General features: G+C 40.2%; 2 pseudogenes across 2 annotated transcripts in view; one reads left to right on the top strand and one right to left on the bottom strand.

Annotated features, from left to right (window-relative positions):
• The window catches only part of LOC101006990, a 106727-nt pseudogene that overhangs the window by 32198 nt on the left and 62580 nt on the right, over window positions 1–11949 (top strand). The gene's annotated exons all lie outside the window — the stretch shown is intronic.
• LOC101021395 lies at window positions 3152–5363 on the bottom strand (annotated as a pseudogene). The gene is made up of 3 exons (XR_004185367.1): window positions 5166–5363; window positions 4735–5061; window positions 3152–3608 (listed from the first exon to the last, which is right to left on the bottom strand). The product of XR_004185367.1 is annotated as an immunoglobulin heavy variable 3-49-like (transcript).

Here is an 11949-nt window from a genome sequence, read left to right as displayed (position 1 = left end):
AAATCTTTCTCTGCCAATGTGTCTGTCTGAGAGAGAAAAAAGAACCCACACTCTGAAATGCATTTGGACCCACCTCCTTTATCCCCTTTGCAGAACTAAGAAATTACTCTGCAGGGGCAAGCCACCAAAACCAGTATCTTAGGGGCGCTCGGGCAATCCCTTAGGAACTGAGATGGGAAAAGAGGTCTTCACCTAAGTTCCATTGAGAACTACCTCCCCCTTTCTTACTGAATCAGAGCCTTAATCTCCAGGTCAGTTCAGCAAATCTGGAAGGTGATAACACCATAATAGAACATTGGAGCTGTGGGAGGGAACAACTGGGGAAAACAAGAGGACTCTCCCCAGGGAAAAGAGCAAGAACACACAGACGGACATCTCATCTGGAGGAAGTTCAGAAACACTGGAAAGCTGACACCCAGACTCAGGATCACAATATGGACCCATGACAGGTCAGAAAATATCCCTTTATTCTATTGCCTTCAACCAATTTTACAATTGTCAGTTGAATATGACATCTTTTTTTAAATTATACTTTAAGTTCCAGGGTACATGTACACAACGTGCAGGTTTGTTACATATGTATACATGTGCCATGTGGGTGTTCTGCACCCATTAACTCGTCATTTACATTAGGTATATCTCCTAATACTATCCCTCCCCCCTCCCCCACCCCACGACAGGCCCCGGTGTGTGATGTTCCTCACCCTGTGTCCAAGTGTTCTCATTGTTCAATTCCCAACTATGAGTGAGAACATGCGGTGTTTGGTTTTCTGTCCTTGCGATAGCATGCTCAGAATGATGGTTTCTTGCTTTATCCATGTCCCTACAAAGGACATGAACTCATCCTTTTTATGGCTGCATAGTATTCCATGGTGTATATGTGCCACATTTTCTTAATCCAGTCTGTCTTGATGGACATTTGGGTTGGTTCCAAGTCTTTGCTATTGTGAATAGTGCCGCAATAAACATACGTGTGCATGTGTCTTTATAGCAGCATGATTTATCATTCTTTGGGTATATATGCCCAGTAATAGGATGACTGGGTCAATTGATATTTCTAGTTCTAGACCCTTGAGGAATCACCACACTCTCTTCCACAATGGCTGAACTAGTTTACAGTCCCATCAACAATGTAAAAGCATTCCTATTTCTCCACATCCTCTCCAGCACCTGTTGTTTCCTGACTTTTTAATGATCACCATTCTAACTGGTGTGAGATGGTATCTCATTGTGGTTTTGATTAGCATTTCTCTGATTGCCAGTGATAATGAGCATTTTTTCATGTGTATGTTGGCTGCATAAATGTCTTCTTTTGAGAAGTGTCTGTTCATATGTTCATACCCTTTGCCCACTTTTTGATGGGGTTGTTTGATTTTTTCTTGTAAATTGAAGTTCTTTGTAGATTCTCAATCTTAGCCCTTTGTCAGATGGGTAGATTGTAAAAATTTTCTCCCATTCTGTAAGTTGCCTGTTCAATCTGATGGTAGTTTCTTTTGCGGTGCAGAAACTCTTTAGTTTAATTAGATCCCATTTGTCACTTTTGGCTTTTGTTGCCATTGCTTTTAGCATTTTAGTCATGAAGTCCTTGCCCATGCCTATGTCCTGAATGGTATTCCCTAGGTTTTCTTCTAGGGTTTTTATGGTTTTAGGTCTAACATTTAAGTCTTTAATCCATCTTGAATTAATTTTTGTATAAGGTGTAAGGAAGGCATCCAGTTTCAGCTTTCTACATATGGTGAGCCAGTTTTCCCAGCACCATTTATTAAATAGGGAATCCTTTCCCCATTTCTTGTTTTCGTCAAGTTTGTCAAAGATCAGATGGCTGTAGATGTGTGATATTATTTCTGAGGGCTCTGTTCTGTTCCATTGGTCTATATCTCTGTTTTAGTACCAGTACCATGCTGTTTTGGTTACTGTAGTCTTGTAGTATAGTTTGAAGTCAGGTAGCATGATGCCTCCAGCTTTGTTCTTTTGGCTTAGGATTGTCTTGGCAATACGGGCTCCTTTTTGGTTCCATATGAACTTTAAAGTAGTTTTTTTTTTCCAATTTTGTGAAGAAAATCATTGGTAGCTTGATGGGGATGGCATTGAATCTATAAATTACCTTGGGCAGTATGGCCATTTTCACAATATTTATTCTTCCTATCCATGAGCATGGAATGTTCTTCCATTTGTTTGTGTCCTCTTTTATTTCATTGAGCAGTGGTTTGTAGTTCTCCTTGAAGAGGTCCTTCACATCCCTTGTAAGTTCAATTCCTAGGTATTTTATTCTATTTTAAGCTATTGTGAATGGGAGTTCACTCATGATTTGCTCTCTGTTTGTCTGTTATTGGTGTATAGGAATGCTTGTGATTTTTGCACAATGATTTTGTATCCTGAGACTTTGCTGAAGTTGCTTATCAGCTTAAGGAGATTTTGGGCTGACACGATGGTGTTTTCTAACTATACAATCATGTCATCTGCAAACAGCTACAATTTGACTTCTTCTTTCCTTAATTGAATACGCTTTATTTCTTAATATGTTCTGGAAAACCCGGCAAAATGGACACGTTAGGGAACTCTTAGAGGCACTCCTATATCCCAGATTCCGGGCAAGTATAAAGGTGGAAGTCAACGCAAAAAGAGGTAACACTGAAGCTAAGAAAACTGCCACACCATATCATATCCTCAGAAGAGAAAACTGCTGAGAGAGCCACAGATGTTATCAAAAATATCAAGGCTTAGCCTCTGATCTTAAATACAAATGAATGAGAAAACATCATTATCAACTTTGTTTAGATAATTTGTGCCAGATTATTTCAAATGCATATTTGTTGCATTTCAACTCTACAGTTTATAGACAAACTGGTTATCAGATTAAATAAACAAATTGAGGGAATAGCAGAGGTTAATTCTTGACGAGGTGTGACCCAGCTAGCCACAAAATCCTGGAAGAACCCTAACATTGGGACCTAGACGGAAACCAAGCCGCAGGGCCCTTTGGACACATTTAGGTAAACTTTCCTTACGGGGATGTGAATGTATTTTATTTATCATCTATCTGTTCTCCATGTCTTGAAATAATTCCTTGAGAAAAGGCTACAGCCCTTTCAGATGGTTAAAAACTTTTGTATTTTGTAGTTTTAGCCTCTAACCTGCCAGGTTTTGCATGAATTGAGTGAAGTACACCCATGAAAGGAACTATTATAAAGTGATTCTGTGATGCATGGCTGATACTAAAGCATGGCATTGTTGTAACCTCCCATAATCTTCCACATAAGTTTAGAAGAATGATATTCTTACATTAAAATTATCATAATTTTAATAAACCCTGGAACTCCCTTGGACAAATGTACTCCTACTAGCACTGTGGCATTATGGTCCTCTGCCCCAAGGATGCTTCCGTTATTGTCCTATGACTTGGTAGCTGGAAAAAATACATTTAGAGGTTTTACCTCCAGTACTAGCCTGTGATCCTGAGGAGATGGCCTAACCCGAGGAGAGGGAGGCTCCAGGTCATATGGACTCACATGAGGTGTCCGCTTCTGCCCATCCTGCAGCCACTCCCAGAAGTCTTCAGGAGACAGGGGTGCGGATGGTCCTTCGAGACGATCAAATGAGATCTGGAACTGAAGAAAAAGATAATGATCTGGGATAAATTTTAAAAATTAAAATAAAAAATTTTAAATTCACAAATTATGGTTGTTTATATTTACCAGGTAATAAGCAATGTTATGATTTGTGAATACAATATGGAATAACTAAGATAATTAAGAAATGATTAAGATAATTATCATTTATCACTTCAAATTCTTATCATTTATTGTGACAACCACATTTGAAATGACCATTATTTAACAGTAGTTAAATGAACAAATATAAATTAATTGATGTAAATAATTAAAAACAACCAAAACCAATTATGAAATACTCAAATAATTCACATTAACTCATCACTAAGTTTGATTCTTTAGGACATATTTTTAGAATTAATTTATTGTAATGTTTATTATGAATTCCTACACATATATGCATATGTCTGTGTATTTATACATTTTTCTTTCTTTCTTTCTTTTTTATTTTTTTGAGATCCAATCTTGCTCTGTCGCCCAGGCTGGAGTGCAGTGGTGCCATTTTAGCTCACTGCAATCTCTGCCTTCTGTGTTCAAGTGATTCCCCTGCTTCAGCCTACCGAGTAGCTGGGATTAAAGGCGCGCGCCAATACGCCCAGATAAGTTTTGCATTTTTAGTAGAGACGGAGTTTAACTATGTTGCCCAGGCTGGTCTCGAACTCCTGGCCTCAAGTGATCCGTCCCCCTAGGGTTTCCAAGGTGCTGGGATTACACGCGTGAGCCACCACGCCTGGACTATACATCTTTCTATGGTTATAAATTTATGTCCCTATAGCTTTGTAGCTGCTGATGTCAACAAATGTTAATAAAACTCTGGAAGAATCGGTGCAAATAATTAGGAATGTTTATTTCATTAAAGTGTATACATATATATATAATTTTTAAATTACTAAAATTTAAATACTAACAATAATAAATTCATAATAAACACAAGTAATAAAATGTTACAGCCTAGAATGCTCCAGAGTTCTGCAAACACAAACCTGACTTTTCCAGCTGATGACAAAGGAAACCTCCCCCTGCACCTGCTCCTGGGACCTGTCCCGTCCTCAGTGGGTCCCGAGCGCCCCCTGGTGGCCCCGCGCGCCCCTGCAGGGGGGTTTGTGTCTGGGCTCACACTGACCTCCCCTCACTGTGTCTCTAGTACAGTAATACACGGCCGTGTCCTCGGTTTTCAGGCTGCTCATTTGCAGACTGGCGATGCTTTTGGAATCATCTCTTGAGATGGTGCATCTGCCTTTCACAGATGCGGACTATTCTGTTGTGCCACCGTTAGCTTTGTTTCTAATTAAATCTACCCACTCCAGCCCCTTTCCTGGAGTCTGGCGGACCCAGCCCATGTAGTGGTCACTGAAGGTGAATCCAGAGGCTGCACAGGAGACTCTCAGGGACCCGCCAGGCTGGACCAAGCCTCCCCCAGACTCCACCAGCTGCACCTCACACTGCACACCTGCAAACACAAAGACATCGTGCATTAGAAACAGCCACACATATCCACTGTTTCTCTCACTCATGTCCCCTCACACTCAGTATCTCTAGTACACCGTGAATTACCTTTTAAAATAGCAACAAGGAAAACCCAGCTCAGCCCGAACTCCATGGCTGGTCGTCTGTGTTCAGTGCTGGTCACCAAGTGGAAACTCCTGGGAATCCTAGGCTAGGGTTCCTCTCCCAGAGCTGCAGGGTCAGGGCTGGGCTGGATTTATCAGCAGAGGGAGGACGGTATTTGCATGTCTCCTACTATATAGGAAGCACTGGGGTGGGGGGTGGGACGCCTGAGGAGAGGACGGGCCAAGATAGGATGACTGTGCCTTGCAGAGGTTTGGTGACTATGATGGTATTTGGAAACTATGTTGTCTTATAAAATTAAGCTGTGATAAACACTTTGAACTGATCACCCTATTTTATTTGTACATACTTGTGTAAATTATGTTTTGTCACAGCCAATGGTTTCTCCACTTACAGATGTGGAAGTAAACCACACATGGAAAAGGTGCTCTGTATGTGTCTAAAAGCTCATGTCTGGGATGAGTAAGCCCCGGTACCTGCGCCTGTGCCCCACTTACTCCCTGAACCAGCTCCAGGACAGAGCTGGGGGTGCCTAGTGTGGTTGTGGAACCCACTTTCTGTAGTGAGAACATGTGTGATTGTGCTGCATTCTAGCATTCACCTAAAAATACGGTGAGAACTAGGGTTAGGCAGATACATTTCTAAGTATTTTTGAAATTTAACATACATTTTTTCTGTCTTTCTATCACTCCTTTCTTGTCTAAGTTTCCAGTTGTTTGCTTGTGATACATTTTATAAGTTTAGTTTACATTCAATAAACTTTCATATATTTAAAGTGTACAATTGATAAACATGAGGTAACCGTCATCATTATCAAGGTGGACAAGAGAATTCTCAGCATTTCCTTTTCCTCTTCTATATTCTTCCTCCTTTTCCCTTTCTTCCTTCTACCATTTCCTTGGCAACTACTGATCTTTACATTGCTGCCAAGTCATTTTAATTTATCAGAATGTATAAAAATGAAATAACATGGCATATATTCTTATTTGTTTGGCCTACCTTAAGTGATTAGGTATTTCACCTTGTAGTTGGGCATAGCAAACTTTTAAAATTGTAAATATTGGGTAGTATTCTAACAGACAAATTTATCATAATTTGTTTTTCTGTTAAGCAGCTGAACAATATTTGATTTTTTTATTATTCTAGGTCTTACTAAAGATCTGCTATAGAGCTTGGAAACGTACATAGAAAAGGAATGTATTTTTTCTGATTTTTACAACTGCATCAACAATAACGGATAAATACAGAAGATGGAATTTTGCAAATTTTCTTTAATACTTTTGATATTTAAAGTTTCAAAACAAACAACAAATCTGGAGTTTTGGGAGAAGCAAGTTCTTGTAGAGAGTAACAAAGCCAGGGTTTGAAATTAGCTAAGGCAGAGTCTGGAATATGAAATGGAAGATAAAATACAAATATATATTGGATTGTTTGAAACTGTGTGCGGTGAGCATGTTATAGTGTGAAATTTTAAGGGACCACATCCTGAAGAGCTATCCTATCCTCTTAAATCCCTTTGCCCAAGAAAGGGGAGAGTCACGAATCTTCCTTCCCTGAAGTGTCTGTCAGGGAGAGAGCAAGAGCCCACACTTCTGAAATGTGTTCAGCCCAACTCCCTTATTCCCATTACAGAACTAAGAATTTACCCTGCAGGGGCAAGTCACTGAAACCAGATTCCTAGGTGCACTTGTTCAGCGTCTCAGGAATTGAGATGGTAACACCAAGATCTATTGAGAAGCAGCTCCCCTGTCTTTCTTATGGAATCAGAGCCTTAGTCTGCAGGGCAGGGCAGCAGATCTGCAAGGTGATGACTCTGATGGAGAACACTGGAGCTGTGGGAGGGAGCACCTGGGGAAAACAGGAGGACTCTACCCACGGGGAAGGGCAAGAACACACAGACCAGCATCTCATCTGGAGGAGGGTCAGGAACACTCGCAAGGTCACACGCAGACCCGGGGTCACGATGCCTTCCTAGGAATATGGACCCTTTAGTCTAATGTCTTTCACCAATTGAGAAATTGTCAGTAAATAAAACACTTGAGTGCACCTGAGGGAGCTGAAAGAGATTCTCTGGAGGATGAAACAAGGTGAAGAGACAAAGTCAAGCAGAAAAGACAAGGAAGGTATCATTGGAGGATCTGTAGTCTCTGGTGGACATAGTAGGACAGACTTCCATTCGCTTTTGAAAACTTTATATCAGTCTTTAGTAATTTATGTGATAAAATAGTTGGTCTCATCAATGGCATCGTACTATCCCCATCAGGGATGAGGGTCCATGTGGCACATGGTGCAGTTCTAGTCATGGAGGCAGAAGAGATGCTCTGTTGAGGTGTTCCTGGTCCTTCAGAGGAGAATCGCAAAAAAGTCTCTTCTCCACTTCCAGACAATCTATAATACGTGTGTGTGACCCTTGGGAATGTTATCCCCATGTCACTGTATGACAGGAGTCCCCTGGGGGTGAAGCTGACTTTCTGGATGCATCAGTGTGGAAAATTGAGAAAAGAAACTGCCCGGGAAGATGAACTGTCAAATTATTCCGTCCTGGAGCCGCTCACTTCCAGGCTTCCTGTTTCATCAGGTTGTGATTTTCCTCATTGTTTAATCAGCCTAGGTTGTCTTTCTTCACTCTCTGCTAAAATAGGCACACATAATAATCTAGAGGCTTTGGGATACATAAGTAACTAATTTCAAAATTAGAACAAGTCCCAAGTGAAGTCAGTTACCGTGTGGTTAATGATGTGGTAGACAGGAGACATGGCTGTATACTAAGAGAGTGTTCACGTCTATTTTATATTAGTTAGCAAAATCTTTTGTATATCCCTTAGGTAATACGCCCATTGCGACCTTTGATTTAGCATTATTTCTTGATGAGTAACACCTAAATAATAGGTGTGATGGTTATTAAACCAATAATTTGTATTACAAGTACAAACTTCCATTTGGGATCTATTCCTCTACCTGATGTAGAGGAGTCTGCCCAGAAGGCAGAAGTTATTGCACTTAGAGCTTGTTAATTAACCAAAGGACAGGATTAAATACAGATGTTTTACTGTAATGCAGAATTTTAAACTGTGCTGCAAGCAGAGGTTTTTAAATCTTCTGGAAGCCCCATCAAAATGGACAACAAGAAAATACACTTTTAAATAAATTCCTACATTCTAGAGACCTGATATATAAATTTGAAACCAAATGCAAACAAAGAGAAAAACAAAAATCTAGCATGGAAACTAGAATAATGTTATGGTGCATCATTTCTCCAAACACAGTCTTAACCTGGTGCATAATATTATCTAAACGTGGAGGGCATTGCCACTGTTCATCTCATACAGAATCAATCCCACTCACAATATTCTGGATATGTTGAAAAATGGCAAGTTTAAATAAAAAATATTTAAAAATTAATAAAATATGGAAACTCTCTTGGCCAAGAGTTATCCCACTAGCATATGGCATATCAGGACACATCAGTTACTGCCCTATGACTTGGGAGCTGGAAGATTCAAACATTTAGAAATTTTACCCTCATTGCTCACCTTTGTCCTATTGCATACATGTGTTACACAACATTGAAAATAATTTTTGTATTATACTTACTCCATACACCAAAAGTTTAAAGTTGACTTTTTATGTCATCTTTTCACAGTATTTTGTGATCTTCTACCATGATATTATGTCTATTGGAACAAACATCAGAAAAAATATTGTGCTGTTGAAACATTTTGGCATAAATCATATCAGGCACTATTAACCAAAATACAGCAGAAAAAAATTCAGGGAGTCAATTATTGGGTTGATATTTTGCAACTAAAGGATCCATTCAGACCAGATGTGGTGGCTCATGCCTGTAATTCCACCACTTTGAGAAGCAAAACCAGGAATATCACATGAAACCAGGTGTTTGAGATCAGCCTGGGCAACATAGAGAGATCCCATTTCTATGAAAGAACTTTTTAAAAAATCAGCTGCGTTTGGTTGTGCACCCCTCTAGTCCTGGATACTCAGGAGGCTGAGGCCGGAGGATTGTGTGAGCCAGAACTTCAAGGTTACAGTGAGCTGATTGTGCCAGTGCACTCCAGCCTGTGTGACAGAGTGAGACCCTGTATCTAACTATAATAATAATAACTAAGAATTTTACATGATTGTACCTGTGTGACAGAGTGAGACCCTGTATCTAACTATAATAATAATAACTAAGAATTTTACATGATTGTAAGGCACCTCAAATAGAAGATACTAAACTGAGTAGCCTCAGGATTCCTCTGATGCTTCTGATGTTTTAGAGCAGACAACTCACCTAAGACGTTCGGAAAAAGCGGGTGATTTTGCATAGTGAAAGGTCTCCACACGAGACATTGGAACAGGACCCTTGTCTAATCCCCTGCCTGTACCTTTCACCCCTTTCTCCTCGTTTTCCTCCTCCTTTTCATTATTAGTTGCTTATTCTTATAATCAGTCTTCTCATTTTTTTGTAGACCTGGTTATTGTCCACTCATATTGGACACTGATTTTTTTATTAATGATTTTTATAATTGCTACATAGAATAAGTCATCAGACTATTCTTTTGTTACTGATAACTTAATGCTTATTCCTTCATCATCGCCCTTCTTTCCAATATAAGATGAATCTAGTTGGGAATCACCGGAACTCCCTCATTTGATGCCATTTGGAGGTTCAAACCCCACAAACTCCTTTCTGTGAGTGAGAACCCTCACTCTGCCTCCACCACCAAACCACTATAGGATCCCTGAGCCAGTCTCCTTTCCTGTTCCATTGAGCCATTTTGGACATTCCTGAGAGACCAGCACTACTCTCGGCAGACACCTCCAGAGGTAATTAACCTTTCCATATGCACATGGGGGAGTGTGCGGCACCCACAGATGTGACGTCCACACGGCATTTTAGTTGTGATCTCCTGGTCTTTTCATGGTGTCAACTAGAACAAAAGCTGTGAGCTTGGTGTCACGGCTCCTAACCGCAGGACACACCTGTTCCCTGAACCAACTCCAGGACACAGCTGGACATTCCTGGTGTGGTTTGATTAACTCCCATTATGTAATGAAATCATGACATTATTTTCTTGTATTCTAGTGTTTCCGTAAAAATATAGGTAGACTTAGGGTTTATTCATGCATATATTCAGGAGTCTTTGATTTTTTGTATATATTTAATTCAATCTTTAATTCTGGGCTGAGAAATTTAAAATTTCTTGAGGTTTATGAGTGAAGTCCTTGTGCCATTGTTCTGGTGATTTTATTTTTTTATTTCTCATATATTTTATTCATCTCTGTCTAACTCATTTTCTACCAAATTATAAGTGTTTAAATTTGTAATATTTTAATGAGGCAAAATCAGCAAATAGTAGCCCTCCCACAATGTGCACCATTTGACAGACAGTGACATAACCGTTACCTTTCTCAACATAGAAAATACTCAACTACCCTCAAAATATCCTTTGGTTTTCCTATAACTCCTGCTTCCTACACCTTCCCTTCTCACACCACATCCAGAGTCAATTACTGGTTTTCTTTATGTAACTTTAGTTTTCATTTCATATAATTTATAAAAATGGAATCGTATGTATGCACTTGTATTTTTTTGTCCTTTTTTATTCATCATATCTACTTGTGAATTCACCCTTGCTGTTGAGCGTATCCAGCAGTACCTGATTGTGACAGTGGATGTTTTTCCAGTGAATGAATTTACCACAATTTGTTTACTGATTCAGCTTCTGATTGATATTTGGATTGCTTTCAGTATCTGAGTATTATTTAAAAAGCTGCAATCATCTTAGAGAAGTACACAGCTGAGAAACACAACGTTCTTATTCTTACAACAATATGAACAGCAGCTAAACTGGAAAAGCTGCAGTTTAATCAATTGTCTTCAACACATCAGGTAATTGAAGTTATACAATTCTGTGTATGTGAGTGAGTTCGTGAGTGAGAGAGAAGGAGGGAAGAAGAGAGAAAGAAGAGAAAGAGATCCTACACAATTGACCATGATTTATGAGGTGATCGAATAAATACAGGGACTCAGGGTCTTCATGGAAAAGGTCCGCATAAGATGGAGAGGACGTCTCGATGCACCTACATATGGTTATATATTTCTATAAATGTCATTTCCTAATAATACAAGGAACCATGTACATGAGAACAAACACAGTGGCAGGTGTCCAGTGGTGAAATATGATGTTGATGCCAAACCCCATCTCCAGCACCTTTTCCCCTGATTGCATCTGCCTTGATGTGTGTCCTGAGTGCCCCTTAATGTCCTGAGAGCCTCCTGCCATTCCTAAGCTGCCCTGCAGGGAGGTTTGTCTGGGCTCACAATGACGTCCCCTCGCTGTGTCTTTTGTGTAAAAATCCATGGTTGTGTACACGTTGCTCAGGGAGCTCAGCTGTAGGAAAAACTGTTTTTTGGATGTGGATCTGGAGATGGTGACTGGACTCTTGAGGAGTGGGTTGGATTGTGCACTCCCTCATGACCTGTGCACCTGATTCACTCCAGTCCCTTCCCTGGGGGGCTGATGGATCCAGCTCCAGCAGGAAGCACTGGTTGTGATGGAGAATGCAGACACAGCACAGGTGAGGGAGAGGGTCTGTGAGGGCTTCACCAGGCCAGGAGTGCACCGGGAATCATAGTTGTCGGCATGCACAGGTTCTGAACAGCATGTTGGAATTCACAGATATTCACTTTTTCGTAAGAATGGGGAGCTCCCTGTGTGGATGAGATCGAGGAACTCCCCGTGTGGATGAGAAGGAGGAACTC

This window comes from Papio anubis, chromosome 7 (genome assembly GCF_008728515.1).
Source record: "Papio anubis isolate 15944 chromosome 7, Panubis1.0, whole genome shotgun sequence".
Classification (NCBI taxonomy): domain Eukaryota; kingdom Metazoa; phylum Chordata; class Mammalia; order Primates; family Cercopithecidae; genus Papio; species Papio anubis.
This window is presented reverse-complemented; position numbering and strand designations above follow the sequence as displayed.